This window comes from Anolis carolinensis, unplaced genomic scaffold (genome assembly GCF_035594765.1).
Source record: "Anolis carolinensis isolate JA03-04 unplaced genomic scaffold, rAnoCar3.1.pri scaffold_7, whole genome shotgun sequence".
Classification (NCBI taxonomy): domain Eukaryota; kingdom Metazoa; phylum Chordata; class Lepidosauria; order Squamata; family Dactyloidae; genus Anolis; species Anolis carolinensis.
The window spans coordinates 30,191,559-30,207,033 of NW_026943818.1; the positions used below are offsets into that span (position 1 = coordinate 30,191,559).

Consider the following 15,475-nt stretch of genomic DNA (forward strand, 5'->3'; position numbering starts at 1 on the left):
GATGCTGCAAGGCTATTCAAGTTGGCCGACAATGGAGTCCCCTAGGTATGAAGCAGCCAGGCTTTGATGCTGCAAGGCTATTCAATGGGATTCAAGTTGGCCGACAATGGAGTCCCCTAGGTATGAAGCAGCCAGGCTTTGATGCTGCAAGGCTATTCAATGGGAATCAAGTTGGCCGACAATGGAGTCCCCTAGGTATGAAGCAGCCAGGCTTTGATGCTGCAAGGCTATTCAAGTTGGCCGACAATGGAGTCCCCTAGGTATGAAGCAGCCAGGCTTTGATGCTGCAAGGCTATTCAATGGGATTCAAGTTGGCCGACAATGGAGTCCCCTAGGTATGAAGCAGCCAGGCTTCGATGCTGCAAGGCTATTCAAGTTGGCCGACAATGGAGTCCCCTAGGTATGAAGCAGCCAGGCTTTGATGCTGCAAGGCTATTCAATGGGATTCAAGTTGGCCGACAATGGAGTCCCCTAGGTATGAAGCAGCCAGGCTTTGATGCTGCAAGGCTATTCAATGGGATTCAAGTTGGCCGACAATGGAGTCCCCTAGGTATGAAGCAGCCAGGCTTTGATGCTGCAAGGCTATTCAATGGGATTCAAGTTGGCCGACAATGGAGTCCCCTAGGTATGAAGCAGCCAGGCTTTGATGCTGCAAGGCTATTCAATGGCCAGGAATCCGCTGTGTGTGTTTGTCTCCATCCAGTGGTGAAAGGCGCGCATTGCAGGCGGAGAGGAAATGAATGGGAAGAAGCCGCTGTGTGTGTTTGTCTCCATCCAGTGGTGAAAGGCGCGCATTGCAGGCGGAGAGAAAATGAATGGGAAGAAGCCGCTGTGTGTGTTTGTCTCCATCCAGTGGTGAAAGGCGCGCATTGCAGGCGGAGAGAAAATGAATGGGAAGAAGCCGCTGTGTGTGTTTGTCTCCATCCAGTGGTGAAAGGCGCGCATTGCAGGCGGACTGGAAAATTCCCCGCATTGCCGTCAATGGAGACGGAGGAGGAGGATGAGGAGGAGGAGGATGAGGACGAAGGCCTCTCCATGGAATATTCTTCAAATACCCTATATACCCGGATATAAGCCGACCCGAATATAAACCGAGGCATCTAATTTTACCACAAAAAAACCCTGGGAAATCATTGACTCCAGTATAAGCCGAGGGTGGGAAATTTCAGAAATAAAAATAGATACCAATAAAATTACATTGTGGGTGAAACGTCAGGAGAGAATGCTTCTGGAAACCAATTATTATTACTTAGATTGTACTATATTAATCATATACCACAATGTCTATAATACACCCCTAGTATGTTATATTATTAGTATTATGTCACATTTTAGTGCTAAATCATAAGTTGCATAAGAGATGTGGGCGAAACGTCAGGAGAGAATGCTTCTGGGAAACCAATTATTATTTCTTAGATTGTACTATATTAATCATATACCACAATGTCTATAATACACCCCTAGTATGTTATATTATTAGTATTATGTCACATTTTAGTGCTAAATCAAAAGTTGCATAAGAGATGTGGGCGAAACGTCAGGAGAGAATGCTTCTGGAAACCAATTATTATTTCTTAGATTGTACTATATTAATCATATACCACAATGTCTATAATACACCCCTAGTATGTTATATTATTAGTATTATGTCACATTTTAGTGCTAAATCAAAAGTTGCATAAGAGATGTGGGCGAAACGTCAGGAGAGAATGCTTCTGGGAAACCAATTATTTTTTCTTAGATTGTACTATATTAATCATATACCACAATGTCTATAATACACCACGAGTATATTATATTATTAGTATTATGTCACATTTTAGTGCTAAATCATAAGTTGCATAAGAGATGTGGGCGAAACGTCAGGAGAGAATGCTTCTGGGAAACCAATTATTATTTCTTACATTGTACTATATTAATAATATACCACAATATCTATAATACACCACTAGTATGTTATATTATTAGTATTATGTCACATACCAGTGCTAAATCATAAGTTGCATAAGAGATGTGGGCGAAACGTCAGGAGAGAATGCTTCTGGGAAACCAATTATTTTTTCTTAGATTGTACTATATTAATCATATACCACAATGTCTATAATACACCACGAGTATATTATATTATTAGTATTATGTCACATTTTAGTGCTAAATCATAAGTTGCATAAGAGATGTGGGCGAAACGTCAGGAGAGAATGCTTCTGGGAAACCAATTATTTTTTCTTAGATTGTACTATATTAATCATATACCACAATGTCTATAATACACCACGAGTATATTATATTATTAGTATTATGTCACATTTTAGTGCTAAATCATAAGTTGCATAAGAGATGTGGGCGAAACGTCAGGAGAGAATGCTTCTGGGAAACCAATTATTTTTTCTTAGATTGTACTATATTAATCATATACCACAATGTCTATAATACACCACGAGTATATTATATTATTAGTATTATGTCACATTTTAGTGCTAAATCATAAGTTGCATAAGAGATGTGGGTGAAACGTCAGGAGAGAATGCTTCTGGGAAACCAATTATTATTTCTTACATTGTACTATATTAATCATATACCACAATGTCTATAATACACCCCTAGTATGTTATATTATTAGTATTATGTCACATTTTAGTGCTAAATCAAAAGTTGCATAAGAGATGTGGGCGAAACGTCAGGAGAGAATGCTTCTGGGAAACCAATTATTATTTCTTAGATTGTACTATATTAATCATATACCACAATGTCTATAATACACCCCTAGTATGTTATATTATTAGTATTATGTCACATTTTAGTGCTAAATCAAAAGTTGCATAAGAGATGTGGGCGAAACGTCAGGAGAGAATGCTTCTGGGAAACCAATTATTTTTTCTTAGATTGTACTATATTAATCATATACCACAATGTCTATAATACACCACGAGTATATTATATTATTAGTATTATGTCACATTTTAGTGCTAAATCATAAGTTGCATAAGAGATGTGGGCGAAACGTCAGGAGAGAATGCTTCTGGGAAACCAATTATTATTTCTTACATTGTACTATATTAATAATATACCACAATATCTATAATACACCACTAGTATGTTATATTATTAGTATTATGTCACATACCAGTGCTAAATCATAAGTTGCATAAGAGATGTGGGCGAAACGTCAGGAGAGAATGCTTCTGGGAAACCAATTATTTTTTCTTAGATTGTACTATATTAATCATATACCACAATGTCTATAATACACCACGAGTATATTATATTATTAGTATTATGTCACATTTTAGTGCTAAATCATAAGTTGCATAAGAGATGTGGGCGAAACGTCAGGAGAGAATGCTTCTGGGAAACCAATTATTTTTTCTTAGATTGTACTATATTAATCATATACCACAATGTCTATAATACACCACGAGTATATTATATTATTAGTATTATGTCACATTTTAGTGCTAAATCATAAGTTGCATAAGAGATGTGGGTGAAACGTCAGGAGAGAATGCTTCTGGGAAACCAATTATTATTTCTTACATTGTACTATATTAATCATATACCACAATGTCTATAATACACCCCTAGTATGTTATATTATTAGTATTATGTCACATTTTAGTGCTAAATCATAAGTTGCATAAGAGATGTGGGCGAAACGTCAGGAGAGAATGCTTCTGGGAAACCAATTATTTTTTCTTAGATTGTACTATATTAATAATATACCACAATGTCTATAATACACCCCTAGTATGTTATATTATTAGTATTATGTCACATATTAGTGCTAAATCAAAAGTTGCATAAGAGATGTGGGCAAAATGCTCCGCTATGTTCCTTTTCTTCTTTTCATACCTCTATGTTCCATTTCCTCATTGCAGGAGCGCTCTTTACTTTTCATACTTCTATGTTTACTTTCTGCATTGCGGGAGCGCTCTTTACTTTTCATACCTCTATGTTCCTTTTCCGCATTGCGGGGCGCTCTTTACTTATCATACTTCTATGTTCACTTTCTGCATTGCGGGGCGCTCTTTACTTTTCATACCTCTATGTTTACTTTCTGCATTGCGGGGCGCTCTTTGCTTTTCATACTTCTATGTTCCATTTCCGCATTGCAGGGGCGCTCTTTTCATTTCATACCTCTATGTTCCTCCTATCCCGCCTTTTCCCCCCTCCGCCTCCGCTCTCTTCTCCCATTGGTTGTTGCTTGGGAGGTCCCGCCCCTTTCCCCTTCCTTCGCTCCCTCATTGGTCGAAGCGCGTCCTGGCAGATATGTAGTGCGGGGGCGTTTCCCATCGTAGCCGCAATAATACAAAATAAATAATTTTATAATATCAGAGATATATAGTCTTCGAGCTTATTAATAATCGTTACGTATGATTATGTTGTTTGAATATGAGGTCCATGGATGTGTCAGGGTTGGCGACGGAAGGGACGGGTTGCGTGATGGACCTGCCGGGACTTGGGGGCGGGGCAAGGGGCGTGGCCTGGCGCGTGAGGGCCGGGGAAGGGAACAGCCAAGATGGCGGCCGGGGTGAGTGAGGCGAGCGAAGCGCCGCTGAGGAGAACGGCAGGAAAAGGCCTTTAGATTATATTATAAATTATTGTGTTATTATTTCATATTATATTATTATCGTACATATTATGTTGCATTGCGTTTATAATATATTATATCTTTATTATTTCATATTATTATTATAGACATGATTTTGCATTATGTGGTTATTTTATATTATATTATTTTATTTTTATTATTTTGCATCCTTATATTATTTGGTTTTTATATTATTATCATTTTACATTATTATTATATTATATTATTTTGTTCTTATTTCATATTATATTTATTTCATATTTTATTATATTATTATTTGGCATCATTATTATTTTATTCTGTTATTTCATATTATTATAATACACAGTATTTTGCATTATTATGTTGTTATTATTTCATATTATTATACATATCATTTTGCATTTTTATGTTGTTATTTTATATTATATTATTTTTATTATTTTGCATCCTTATATTATTTGGTTTTTATATTATTATCATTTTGCATTATTATTATATTATATTATATTGTTCTTATTTCATATTATATTATATTTATTTCATATTTTATTATATTATTATTATTATTTTGTATCGTTATTATATTATTCTGTTATTTCATATTATTATAATTCACAGTATTTTGCATTATTATGTTATTTTATATTATTATAATATTATTATTATTTTGCATCCTTATATTATTGGTTTTTATTTTATATTTTATATTTTATTATTTTACATTCTTATATCGTTTTGTTTATATTTCATATTATATTATATTATTATTTTACATCATTATTATCTATATATATAAAAGAGTGATGGCATCAGGGCAGCGGACAAAACAACAAAACCACAGGCCCCCCAACCTCGAAATGTGACAACACAATCCATCATCCACGGCTCTAGGTTGATACAACAAAAAGAAAAGAAAAATAAAGTCCTAATTAGAGGGAGAGGAGTAATTGTTTTTATCCAATTGCTGCCAATTACAAGGCTAAGTTCTGCCCACTTGGTCTCCTAGCAACCTACTCACCCCAGGGGACAGGCACAAGAGGGCCATCCAGTTCAACTTCCTTCTACCATGCAGGAGGACACAATCCAATCACTCCTGACAGATGGCCATCCAATATCTGCACAATAATAATACACATCGATTCATAGCATCAGACAGTTAGGAGACACCCCTAAAGGCCATCCAGCCCAACCCAATTCTGCCATGCAGGACACAAGCCAAGCACTCCCAACAGATGGCCACTCAGCCTCTCAATACTAATACTAATAATAATAACATCATCATACAATCCTAAGGTTTGGAGTGACCCCTAAGGATCATCCAGATCAACTTCCTTCTACCATGCAGGAGGACACAATCCAAGCACTCCTGACAGATGGCCATCCAGCCTCTACATAATAATGATGATGATGATGATAATAATAATAATAATAATAATAGAAGCATAGAATCCAAGAGTTTGGAGAGACCCCTAAGGGCCATCCAGCCCAACCCTTTCTACTATGCAGCAGGACACAATCCAAGCATTCCCAACACATGGACAACATATAAATACTATACAATACTACACAGGGACATAGACCCCCTCTACCCTCACCACTTTCCCAGGACACAAACAACCAAATGCATACTCAACATCAAGACAACCATACAACAGACATTCAATACCACCACTACCACAACAATTTCTCACTAACACCACCAGACAACGCCACAGCAACGCGTGGCCGGGCACAGCTAGTACTATATAATTTTGTTGTTTCATACTATTATACACATGATTTTGCATTATTATGTTGTTGTTTTATATTATTATATTATTATTTTACATCATTTTTATATTTGTTCTTACGTATTGCGTATTATAATTATTATTTTGCATCATTATTATATTCTGTTATTTCGTGTTATTATAATACACAGTATTTTGCATTATTATGTTGTTATTTTATATTATTATTATATTACTATTATTTTGCATCCTTATATTATTTGGATCTTATATTATTTTATATTATTATTATTGTTTTTCATCATTATTATATTATTTTGTTCTTATTTCATATTATATTATATTATTATTATATTGCGTCGTTATTATATTATTCTGTTATTTCATATGTCCGATTTACCTACATGAGTGGGAATCGATTTGGAGGAAAAAAAATTAAATACACGTACTCCATGGACATGAAAGAAAACTGGCTGAAAGTAATGCATAGATGGTACCTAACCCCCCAAAAGATAGGATTTATGTATAAAAATACTAATAATAAATGCTGGAAATGTAAATCTCAAGTGGGCTCGTACCACCCTATGTGGTGGAGTTGTAGAAAGATGGCAAAATTTTGGACGATGATGTTAGACGAAAGTAATAAAATTCTAAACACAAACTTTGCGAAGACGCCTGAGCTCCTCCTGCTAGGGTTATATGATGAATTAGATAAGGTAGATTTAAATACAGATAAACTATTTACATTTTTTTATTACTGCAGCAAGGATGGTAATCGCAAAACAATGGAAAAGTGAGAAAGCCCCATCGAAAGATGCCTGGCTGACCAAATGGACTGAAATAAAGGATATGGACAAACTTACCTTCTGAATGAGAAAGAGCAACGGAAGAGCTATAAGAGCCACGGACTGGTCAAACTTTGAAGACTACCTTGTTACTTCAGAGAAGGGAACCAGCAAGGTTGTATTCAGATTTTCTGGGAAGTTGTAGTTTAGGTAAACATAATGAAGATTTTACTGATTGCAGTACAGTCTCCTTATCTATAGATTTGATATGCATGGTTTTACTTACTGTAGTAAACTCTCCCCTCCAAAGTGTTTGTAGGCCTCTCTATGTTCTTCGCTGCAATTCTGTGATATGTTTCTGGCCCAAATATCCGCGAAATATAAGGTTTACTTGCATCCATGGGGATCTTAGAATGGGAGGTATATGTAATAGTTTAACCCTTAAGCTCTTCCTCATTAAAAAAATTGCAGGAAAGTCTAGTTATTTTTCCCCCTCCACAAATGTCTTGCAGGCATTACATTTTTTGTTCTTTTTAAAATGTAATACAATGGTATAATTATCCCCCCCCCTCCCAAGCACATCTTCTCTGTTGGTTTCTTCTTTTCTGGGTAGGAGATATTACTTTTTGGAGCCAACCCGGGATTTTATCAGTATATTTATTGTATGTGACCTCATTTGTTTTATGATTTGTTTTATTGTTGATTGACTTGTTTTATTGATATGTTTTTATATTGTCTGATATCTGGGCTTGGCCCCATGTAAGCCGCCCTGAGTCCCTTCGGGGAGATGGGGCGGGGTATAAAACTAAAATTATTATTATTATTATTATTATTATTATTATTATTATTATTATTATTATTATTACCTTAAGAAAAGATGATAAGAACTATCTAATTGGAACATAAATGATTAGTGACAAAGATCGGAAGTCAATCCCCCCCCCCATTGCTAGTGTCTATCCCCTCTCACAATCCCTAATCCAGACACACTTGCCCTGCCCCTGCCCTCCCTTCCCTGTTCCCCTGCCGTATGTCGTCTTATGTTTTATGTTTGATGTTTTAAAAGAAACTTCTCAATAAAAATGATACAAAAAATAAAATAAAAAAATAAACTTAACCAAACCTGGCTGTTTAAACAAAATCAAATAAACATGTCATCCATAAATCAAAATAAAAACACACACTTCTTTACACCAACTTTGGTTGCAAATGTATGCAATTTCCTTGAGAAACCTCTTCCTTCCTTCCCAGGCACCATTTCTTAAACCCAGAAAGGGAAAACACACGTAGGAGCCGCCTGAATTCTCACTTCTCTGTCCTTACGGCTGAGTTACAACTCGCTGAGCTTGTTTTGATTCTGTTTCTATACAAAACGGTGGCTCCCATCATGAAATCAATAAAGTTTATTATTTCACGACGGCCAGGTTTTGGGTGTTTTTATTGGGGAGGGAAATGCAGACATTTGGCTTGTTGCGCCATTCGCCTGAAACTAAGTAAAATCTCTGGGAACGAACAGAGGATGGGAGAAGAACCGTTGCATTTTGCCCTGAGTCTGGAAACGGTCTTCCGAATGATCACAAAGGCCACCTTGGTGTAAAAGAGAGAGCTGTTTCTTTATAAAAAGGAGAGTTAAAGTGCGATAAATGCTCACTATCCCAGGCCTGCGAGTCCACAGGAATTCCAGACAGGAAACAATCAGGGCCAGCTAACGCGTTCACAACAAAGGATTCCCCCAGGCAGGAATGCAGCCAGTCTTTGAGGCTGCAAGGCCATTCAATGCTAATCAAGGCGGCCAATGGCAACATTCACACTTGCCTCCAAGACAAGAGTTCTTTCTCTCGCCCTGGACGTGATTCCACAGATAGATAAACCTCCCTTGCTTAGTTTTCCAAAATACCACACAAGCTCTGAGGATGCCTGCCATAAATGTGGGCGAAATGTCAGGAGAGAATGCTTCGGGAACATGGCCATAGTATTGTGCGGTTGCAAAGTTGCAGAGGTTGCATGGGATGGTGGGAGTTGCAGTTTGGCAAGGCACCAGCACTCTTGGGTGGAGGGGGTGAAAGGCCTTGCAAACCTCTCACTCCCAAGATTATTATTAGTAGTATTAGTATTATTTAAGATTAATACTGGATCAAAGAAATATCAATTAATATTACATTAAGTCCTAATGGCTTTTCTGTCTGTCGCCCTCCTGTGGACAGAAGAATATTGCACTTGCCTTGAAACTCTGATTCTTTGCTCTCTGCTGCCATCCAATGGTCAGGTCGGGAAGTGCAGCACAAAGGCGCCTTCAACGCTCGAGGCTGCACTTCCGCCTCTGACCATTGGATGGCAGCAGAGAGCGAAGACTCAGAATCCCAAGGCAAGTGCAATATTCTTCTGTCCACAGGAGGGCGACAAAGAGAAAAGACATAAGGAATCCCATTGATCTATCATTGAGCCATTTGGGAAATATAATTACATGACAATAGTAATACTACTAATAATAATATCCTGGGAGTTAGGGTTTTGCAAGGTCTTTCCCGTCTTCTGCCCAGGAGTGCCGGTGCCTTGTCAAACTACAACTCCCACCATCCTATACAAACCCTACAACAGCTCAATGCCATTGGAGCCTAGGAGATATAACCCCCCCTTGCTTAGTTTTCCAATAAGAATAACATAATAACAACAAAACTTTATTTCTAGACCGCCCTCTCTCCTCCAGAGGATGTACATATAATTCACTATAATTGTATATTTTTATTATATGAAATATTACTAATAATATTGCAATATAGTCGTATAATATAACTCGCTGTACCCGGCCACGCGTTGCTGTGGCGTAGTCCTTAGTGGGGTTTCCTTCGTGGCATAAAGAGGATTCCCCGTAGGTAGGAAGCAGCCAGGCTTTGATGCTGCAAGGCTATTCAATGGGATTGAAGTTGGCCGACAATGGAGTCCTCTAGGTATGAAGCAGCCAGGCTTTGATGCTGCAAGGCTATTCAATGGGATTGAAGTTGGCCGACAATGGAGTCCTCTAGGTATGAAGCAGCCAGGCTTTGATGCTGCAAGGCTATTCAATGGGATTCAAGTTGGCCGACAATGGAGTCCCCTAGGTATGAAGCAGCCAGGCTTTGATGCTGCAAGGCTATTCAATGGGATTCAAGTTGGCCGACAATGGAGTCCCCTAGGTATGAAGCAGCCAGGCTTTGATGCTGCAAGGCTATTCAATGGGATTTAAGTTGGCCGACAATGGAGTCCCCTAGGTATGAAGCAGCCAGGCTTTGATGCTGCAAGGCTATTCAATGGGATTCAAGTTGGCCGACAATGGAGTCCCCTAGGTATGAAGCAGCCAGGCTTTGATGCTGCAAGGCTATTCAATGGGATTCAAGTTGGCCGACAATGGAGTCCCCTAGGTATGAAGCAGCCAGGCTTTGATGCTGCAAGGCTATTCAATGGGATTCAAGTTGGCCGACAATGGAGTCCCCTAGGTATGAAGCAGCCAGGCTTTGATGCTGCAAGGCTATTCAATGGCCAGGAATCCGCTGTGTGTGTTTGTCTCCATCCAGTGGTGAAAGGCGCGCATTGCGGGCGGAGAGAAAGTGAATAGGGAATAAGCCGCTGTGTGTGTTTGTCTCCATCCAGTGGTGAAAGGCGCGCATTGCAGGCGGAGAGAAAATGAATGGGAAGAAGCCGCTGTGTGTGTTTGTCTCCATCCAGTGGTGAAAGGCGCGCATTGCAGGCGGACTGGAAAATTCCCCGCATTGCCGTCAATGGAGACGGAGGAGGAGGATGAGGAGGAGGAGGATGAGGACGAAGGCCTCTCCATGGAATATTCTTCAAATACCCTATATACCCGGATATAAGCCGACCCGAATATAAACCGAGGCATCTAATTTTACCACAAAAAAACCCTGGGAAATCATTGACTCCAGTATAAGCCGAGGGTGGGAAATTTCAGAAATAAAAATAGATACCAATAAAATTACATTGTGGGTGAAACGTCAGGAGAGAATGCTTCTGGAAACCAATTATTATTACTTAGATTGTACTATATTAATCATATACCACAATGTCTATAATACACCCCTAGTATGTTATATTATTAGTATTATGTCACATTTTAGTGCTAAATCATAAGTTGCATAAGAGATGTGGGCGAAACGTCAGGAGAGAATGCTTCTGGGAAACCAATTATGATTTCTTAGATTGTACTATATTAATCATATACCACAATGTCTATAATACACCCCTAGTATGTTATATTATTAGTATTATGTCACATTTTAGTGCTAAATCAAAAGTTGCATAAGAGATGTGGGCGAAACGTCAGGAGAGAATGCTTCTGGGAAACCAATTATTTTTTCTTAGACTGTACTATATTAATCATATACCACAATGTCTATAATACACCACGAGTATATTATATTATTAGTATTATGTCACATTTTAGTGCTAAATCATAAGTTGCATAAGAGATGTGGGCGAAACGTCAGGAGAGAATGCTTCTGGGAAACCAATTATGATTTCTTAGATTGTACTATATTAATAATATACCACAATATCTATAATACACCACTAGTATGTTATATTATTAGTATTATGTCACATACCAGTGCTAAATCATAAGTTGCATAAGAGATGTGGGCGAAACGTCAGGAGAGAATGCTTCTGGGAAACCAATTGTTTTTTCTTAGATTGTACTATATTAATCATATACCACAATGTCTATAATACACCACGAGTATATTATATTATTAGTATTATGTCACATTTTAGTGCTAAATCATAAGTTGCATAAGAGATGTGGGCGAAACGTCAGGAGAGAATGCTTCTGGGAAACCAATTATTTTTTCTTAGATTGTACTATATTAATCATATACCACAATGTCTATAATACACCACGAGTATATTATATTATTAGTATTATGTCACATTTTAGTGCTAAATCATAAGTTGCATAAGAGATGTGGGCGAAACGTCAGGAGAGAATGCTTCTGGGAAACCAATTATTATTTCTTAGATTGTACTATATTAATCATATACCACAATGTCTATAATACACCCCTAGTATGTTATATTATTAGTATTATGTCACATTTTAGTGCTAAATCAAAAGTTGCATAAGAGATGTGGGCGAAACGTCAGGAGAGAATGCTTCTGGGAAACCAATTATTATTTCTTAGATTGTACTATATTAATCATATACCACAATGTCTATAATACACCCCTAGTATGTTATATTATTAGTATTATGTCACATTTTAGTGCTAAATCAAAAGTTGCATAAGAGATGTGGGCGAAACGTCAGGAGAGAATGCTTCTGGGAAACCAATTATTTTTTCTTAGATTGTACTATATTAATCATATACCACAATGTCTATAATACACCACGAGTATATTATATTATTAGTATTATGTCACATTTTAGTGCTAAATCATAAGTTGCATAAGAGATGTGGGCGAAACGTCAGGAGAGAATGCTTCTGGGAAACCAATTATGATTTCTTAGATTGTACTATATTAATAATATACCACAATATCTATAATACACCCCTAGTATGTTATATTATTAGTATTATGTCACATTTTAGTGCTAAATCAAAAGTTGCATAAGAGATGTGGGCGAAACGTCAGGAGAGAATGCTTCTGGGAAACCAATTATTATTTCTTAGATTGTACTATATTAATCATATACCACAATGTCTATAATACACCACGAGTATATTATATTATTAGTATTATGTCACATTTTAGTGCTAAATCATAAGTTGCATAAGAGATGTGGTCGAAACGTCAGGAGAGAATGCTTCTGGGAAACCAATTATTATTTCTTACATTGTACTATATTAATCATATACCACAATGTCTATAATACACCCCTAGTATGTTATATTATTAGTATTATGTCACATTTTAGTGCTAAATCATAAGTTGCATAAGAGATGTGGGCGAAACGTCAGGAGAGAATGCTTCTGGGAAACCAATTATTTTTTCTTAGATTGTACTATATTAATAATATACCACAATGTCTATAATACACCCCTAGTATGTTATATTATTAGTATTATGTAACATATTAGTGCTAAATCATAAGTTGCATAAGAGATGTGGGCGAAATGTCAGGAGAGAATGCTTCTGGGAAACCAATTATTATTTCTTAGATTGTACTATATTAATCATATACCACAATGTCTATAATACACCCCTAGTATGTTATATCATTAGTATTATGTCACATACCAGTGCTAAATCATAAGTTGCATAAGAGATGTGGGCGAAACGTCAGGAGAGAATGCTTCTGGGAAACCAATTATTATTTCTTAGATTGTACTATATTAATCATATACCACAATGTCTATAATACACCCCTAGTATGTTATATCATTAGTATTATGTCACATACCAGTGCTAAATCATAAGTTGCATAAGAGATGTGGGCGAAACGTCAGGAGAGAATGCTTCTGGGAAACCAATTATTTTTTCTTAGATTGTACTATATTAATCATATACCACAATGTCTATAATACACCACGAGTATATTATATTATTAGTATTATGTCACATTTTAGTGCTAAATCATAAGTTGCATAAGAGATGTGGGCGAAACGTCAGGAGAGAATGCTTCTGGGAAACCAATTATGATTTCTTAGATTGTACTATATTAATAATATACCACAATATCTATAATGCACCACTAGTATGTTATATTATTAGTATTATGTCACATACCAGTGCTAAATCATAAGTTGCATAAGAGATGTGGGCGAAACGTCAGGAGAGAATGCTTCTGGGAAACCAATTGTTTTTTCTTAGATTGTACTATATTAATCATATACCACAATGTCTATAATACACCACGAGTATATTATATTATTAGTATTATGTCACATTTTAGTGCTAAATCAAAAGTTGCATAAGAGATGTGGGCGAAATGTCAGGAGAGAATGCTTCTGGGAAACCAATTATTTTTTCTTAGATTGTACTATATTAATCATATACCACAATGTCTATAATACACCACGAGTATATTATATTATTAGTATTATGTCACATTTTAGTGCTAAATCATAAGTTGCATAAGAGATGTAGGCGAAACGTCAGGAGAGAATGCTTCTGGGAAACCAATTATGATTTCTTAGATTGTACTATATTAATAATATACCACAATATCTATAATACACCACTAGTATGTTATATTATTAGTATTATGTCACATACCAGTGCTAAATCATAAGTTGCATAAGAGATGTGGGCGAAACGTCAGGAGAGAATGCTTCTGGGAAACCAATTATTATTTCTTAGATTGTACTATATTAATCATATACCACAATGTCTATAATACACCCCTAGTATGTTATATCATTAGTATTATGTCACATACCAGTGCTAAATCATAAGTTGCATAAGAGATGTGGGCGAAACGTCAGGAGAGAATGCTTCTGGGAAACCAATTATTATTTCTTAGATTGTACTATATTAATCATATACCACAATGTCTATAATACACCACGAGTATATTATATTATTAGTATTATGTCACATTTTAGTGCTAAATCAAAAGTTGCATAAGAGATGTGGGCGAAATGTCAGGAGAGAATGCTTCTGGGAAACCAATTATTTTTTCTTAGATTGTACTATATTAATCATATACCACAATGTCTATAATACACCACGAGTATATTATATTATTAGTATTATGTCACATTTTAGTGCTAAATCAAAAGTTGCATAAGAGATGTGGGCGAAATGTCAGGAGAGAATGCTTCTGGGAAACCAATTATTTTTTCTTAGATTGTACTATATTAATCATATACCACAATGTCTATAATACACCACGAGTATATTATATTATTAGTATTATGTCACATTTTAGTGCTAAATCATAAGTTGCATAAGAGATGTAGGCGAAACGTCAGGAGAGAATGCTTCTGGGAAACCAATTATGATTTCTTAGATTGTACTATATTAATAATATACCACAATATCTATAATACACCACTAGTATGTTATATTATTAGTATTATGTCACATACCAGTGCTAAATCATAAGTTGCATAAGAGATGTGGGCGAAACGTCAGGAGAGAATGCTTCTGGGAAACCAATTATTATTTCTTACATTGTACTATATTAATCATATACCACAATATATATAATGCACCACTAGTATGTTATATTATTAGTATTATGTCACATACCAGTGCTAAATCATAAGTTGCATAAGAGATGTGGGCGAAACGTCAGGAGAGAATGCTTCTGGGAAACCAATTGTTTTTTCTTAGATTGTACTATATTAATCATATACCACAATGTCTATAATACACCCCTAGTATGTTATATCATTAGTATTATGTCACATACCAGTGCTAAATCATAAGTTGCATAAGAGATGTGGGCGAAACGTCAG

The 15,475-nt window shown here is 36.3% G+C and overlaps 1 long non-coding RNA gene across 5 annotated transcripts in view; it reads left to right on the forward strand.

Moving 5' to 3' along the window:
* Positions 1 to 15,475, forward strand: part of LOC134292315 (uncharacterized) — a 153,016-nt gene that overhangs the window by 62,677 nt on the left and 74,864 nt on the right. For 4 of the 5 annotated variants that reach the window (XR_010000187.1, XR_010000186.1, XR_010000183.1 and 1 more), the window contains exon 3: positions 7,064 to 7,260. This is a non-coding gene — a long non-coding RNA (uncharacterized LOC134292315). Of the gene's footprint in view, positions 1 to 4,376; positions 4,529 to 7,063; positions 7,261 to 15,475 lie in introns of those variants that run through there. The other variant, XR_010000184.1, reaches the window with a different exon arrangement.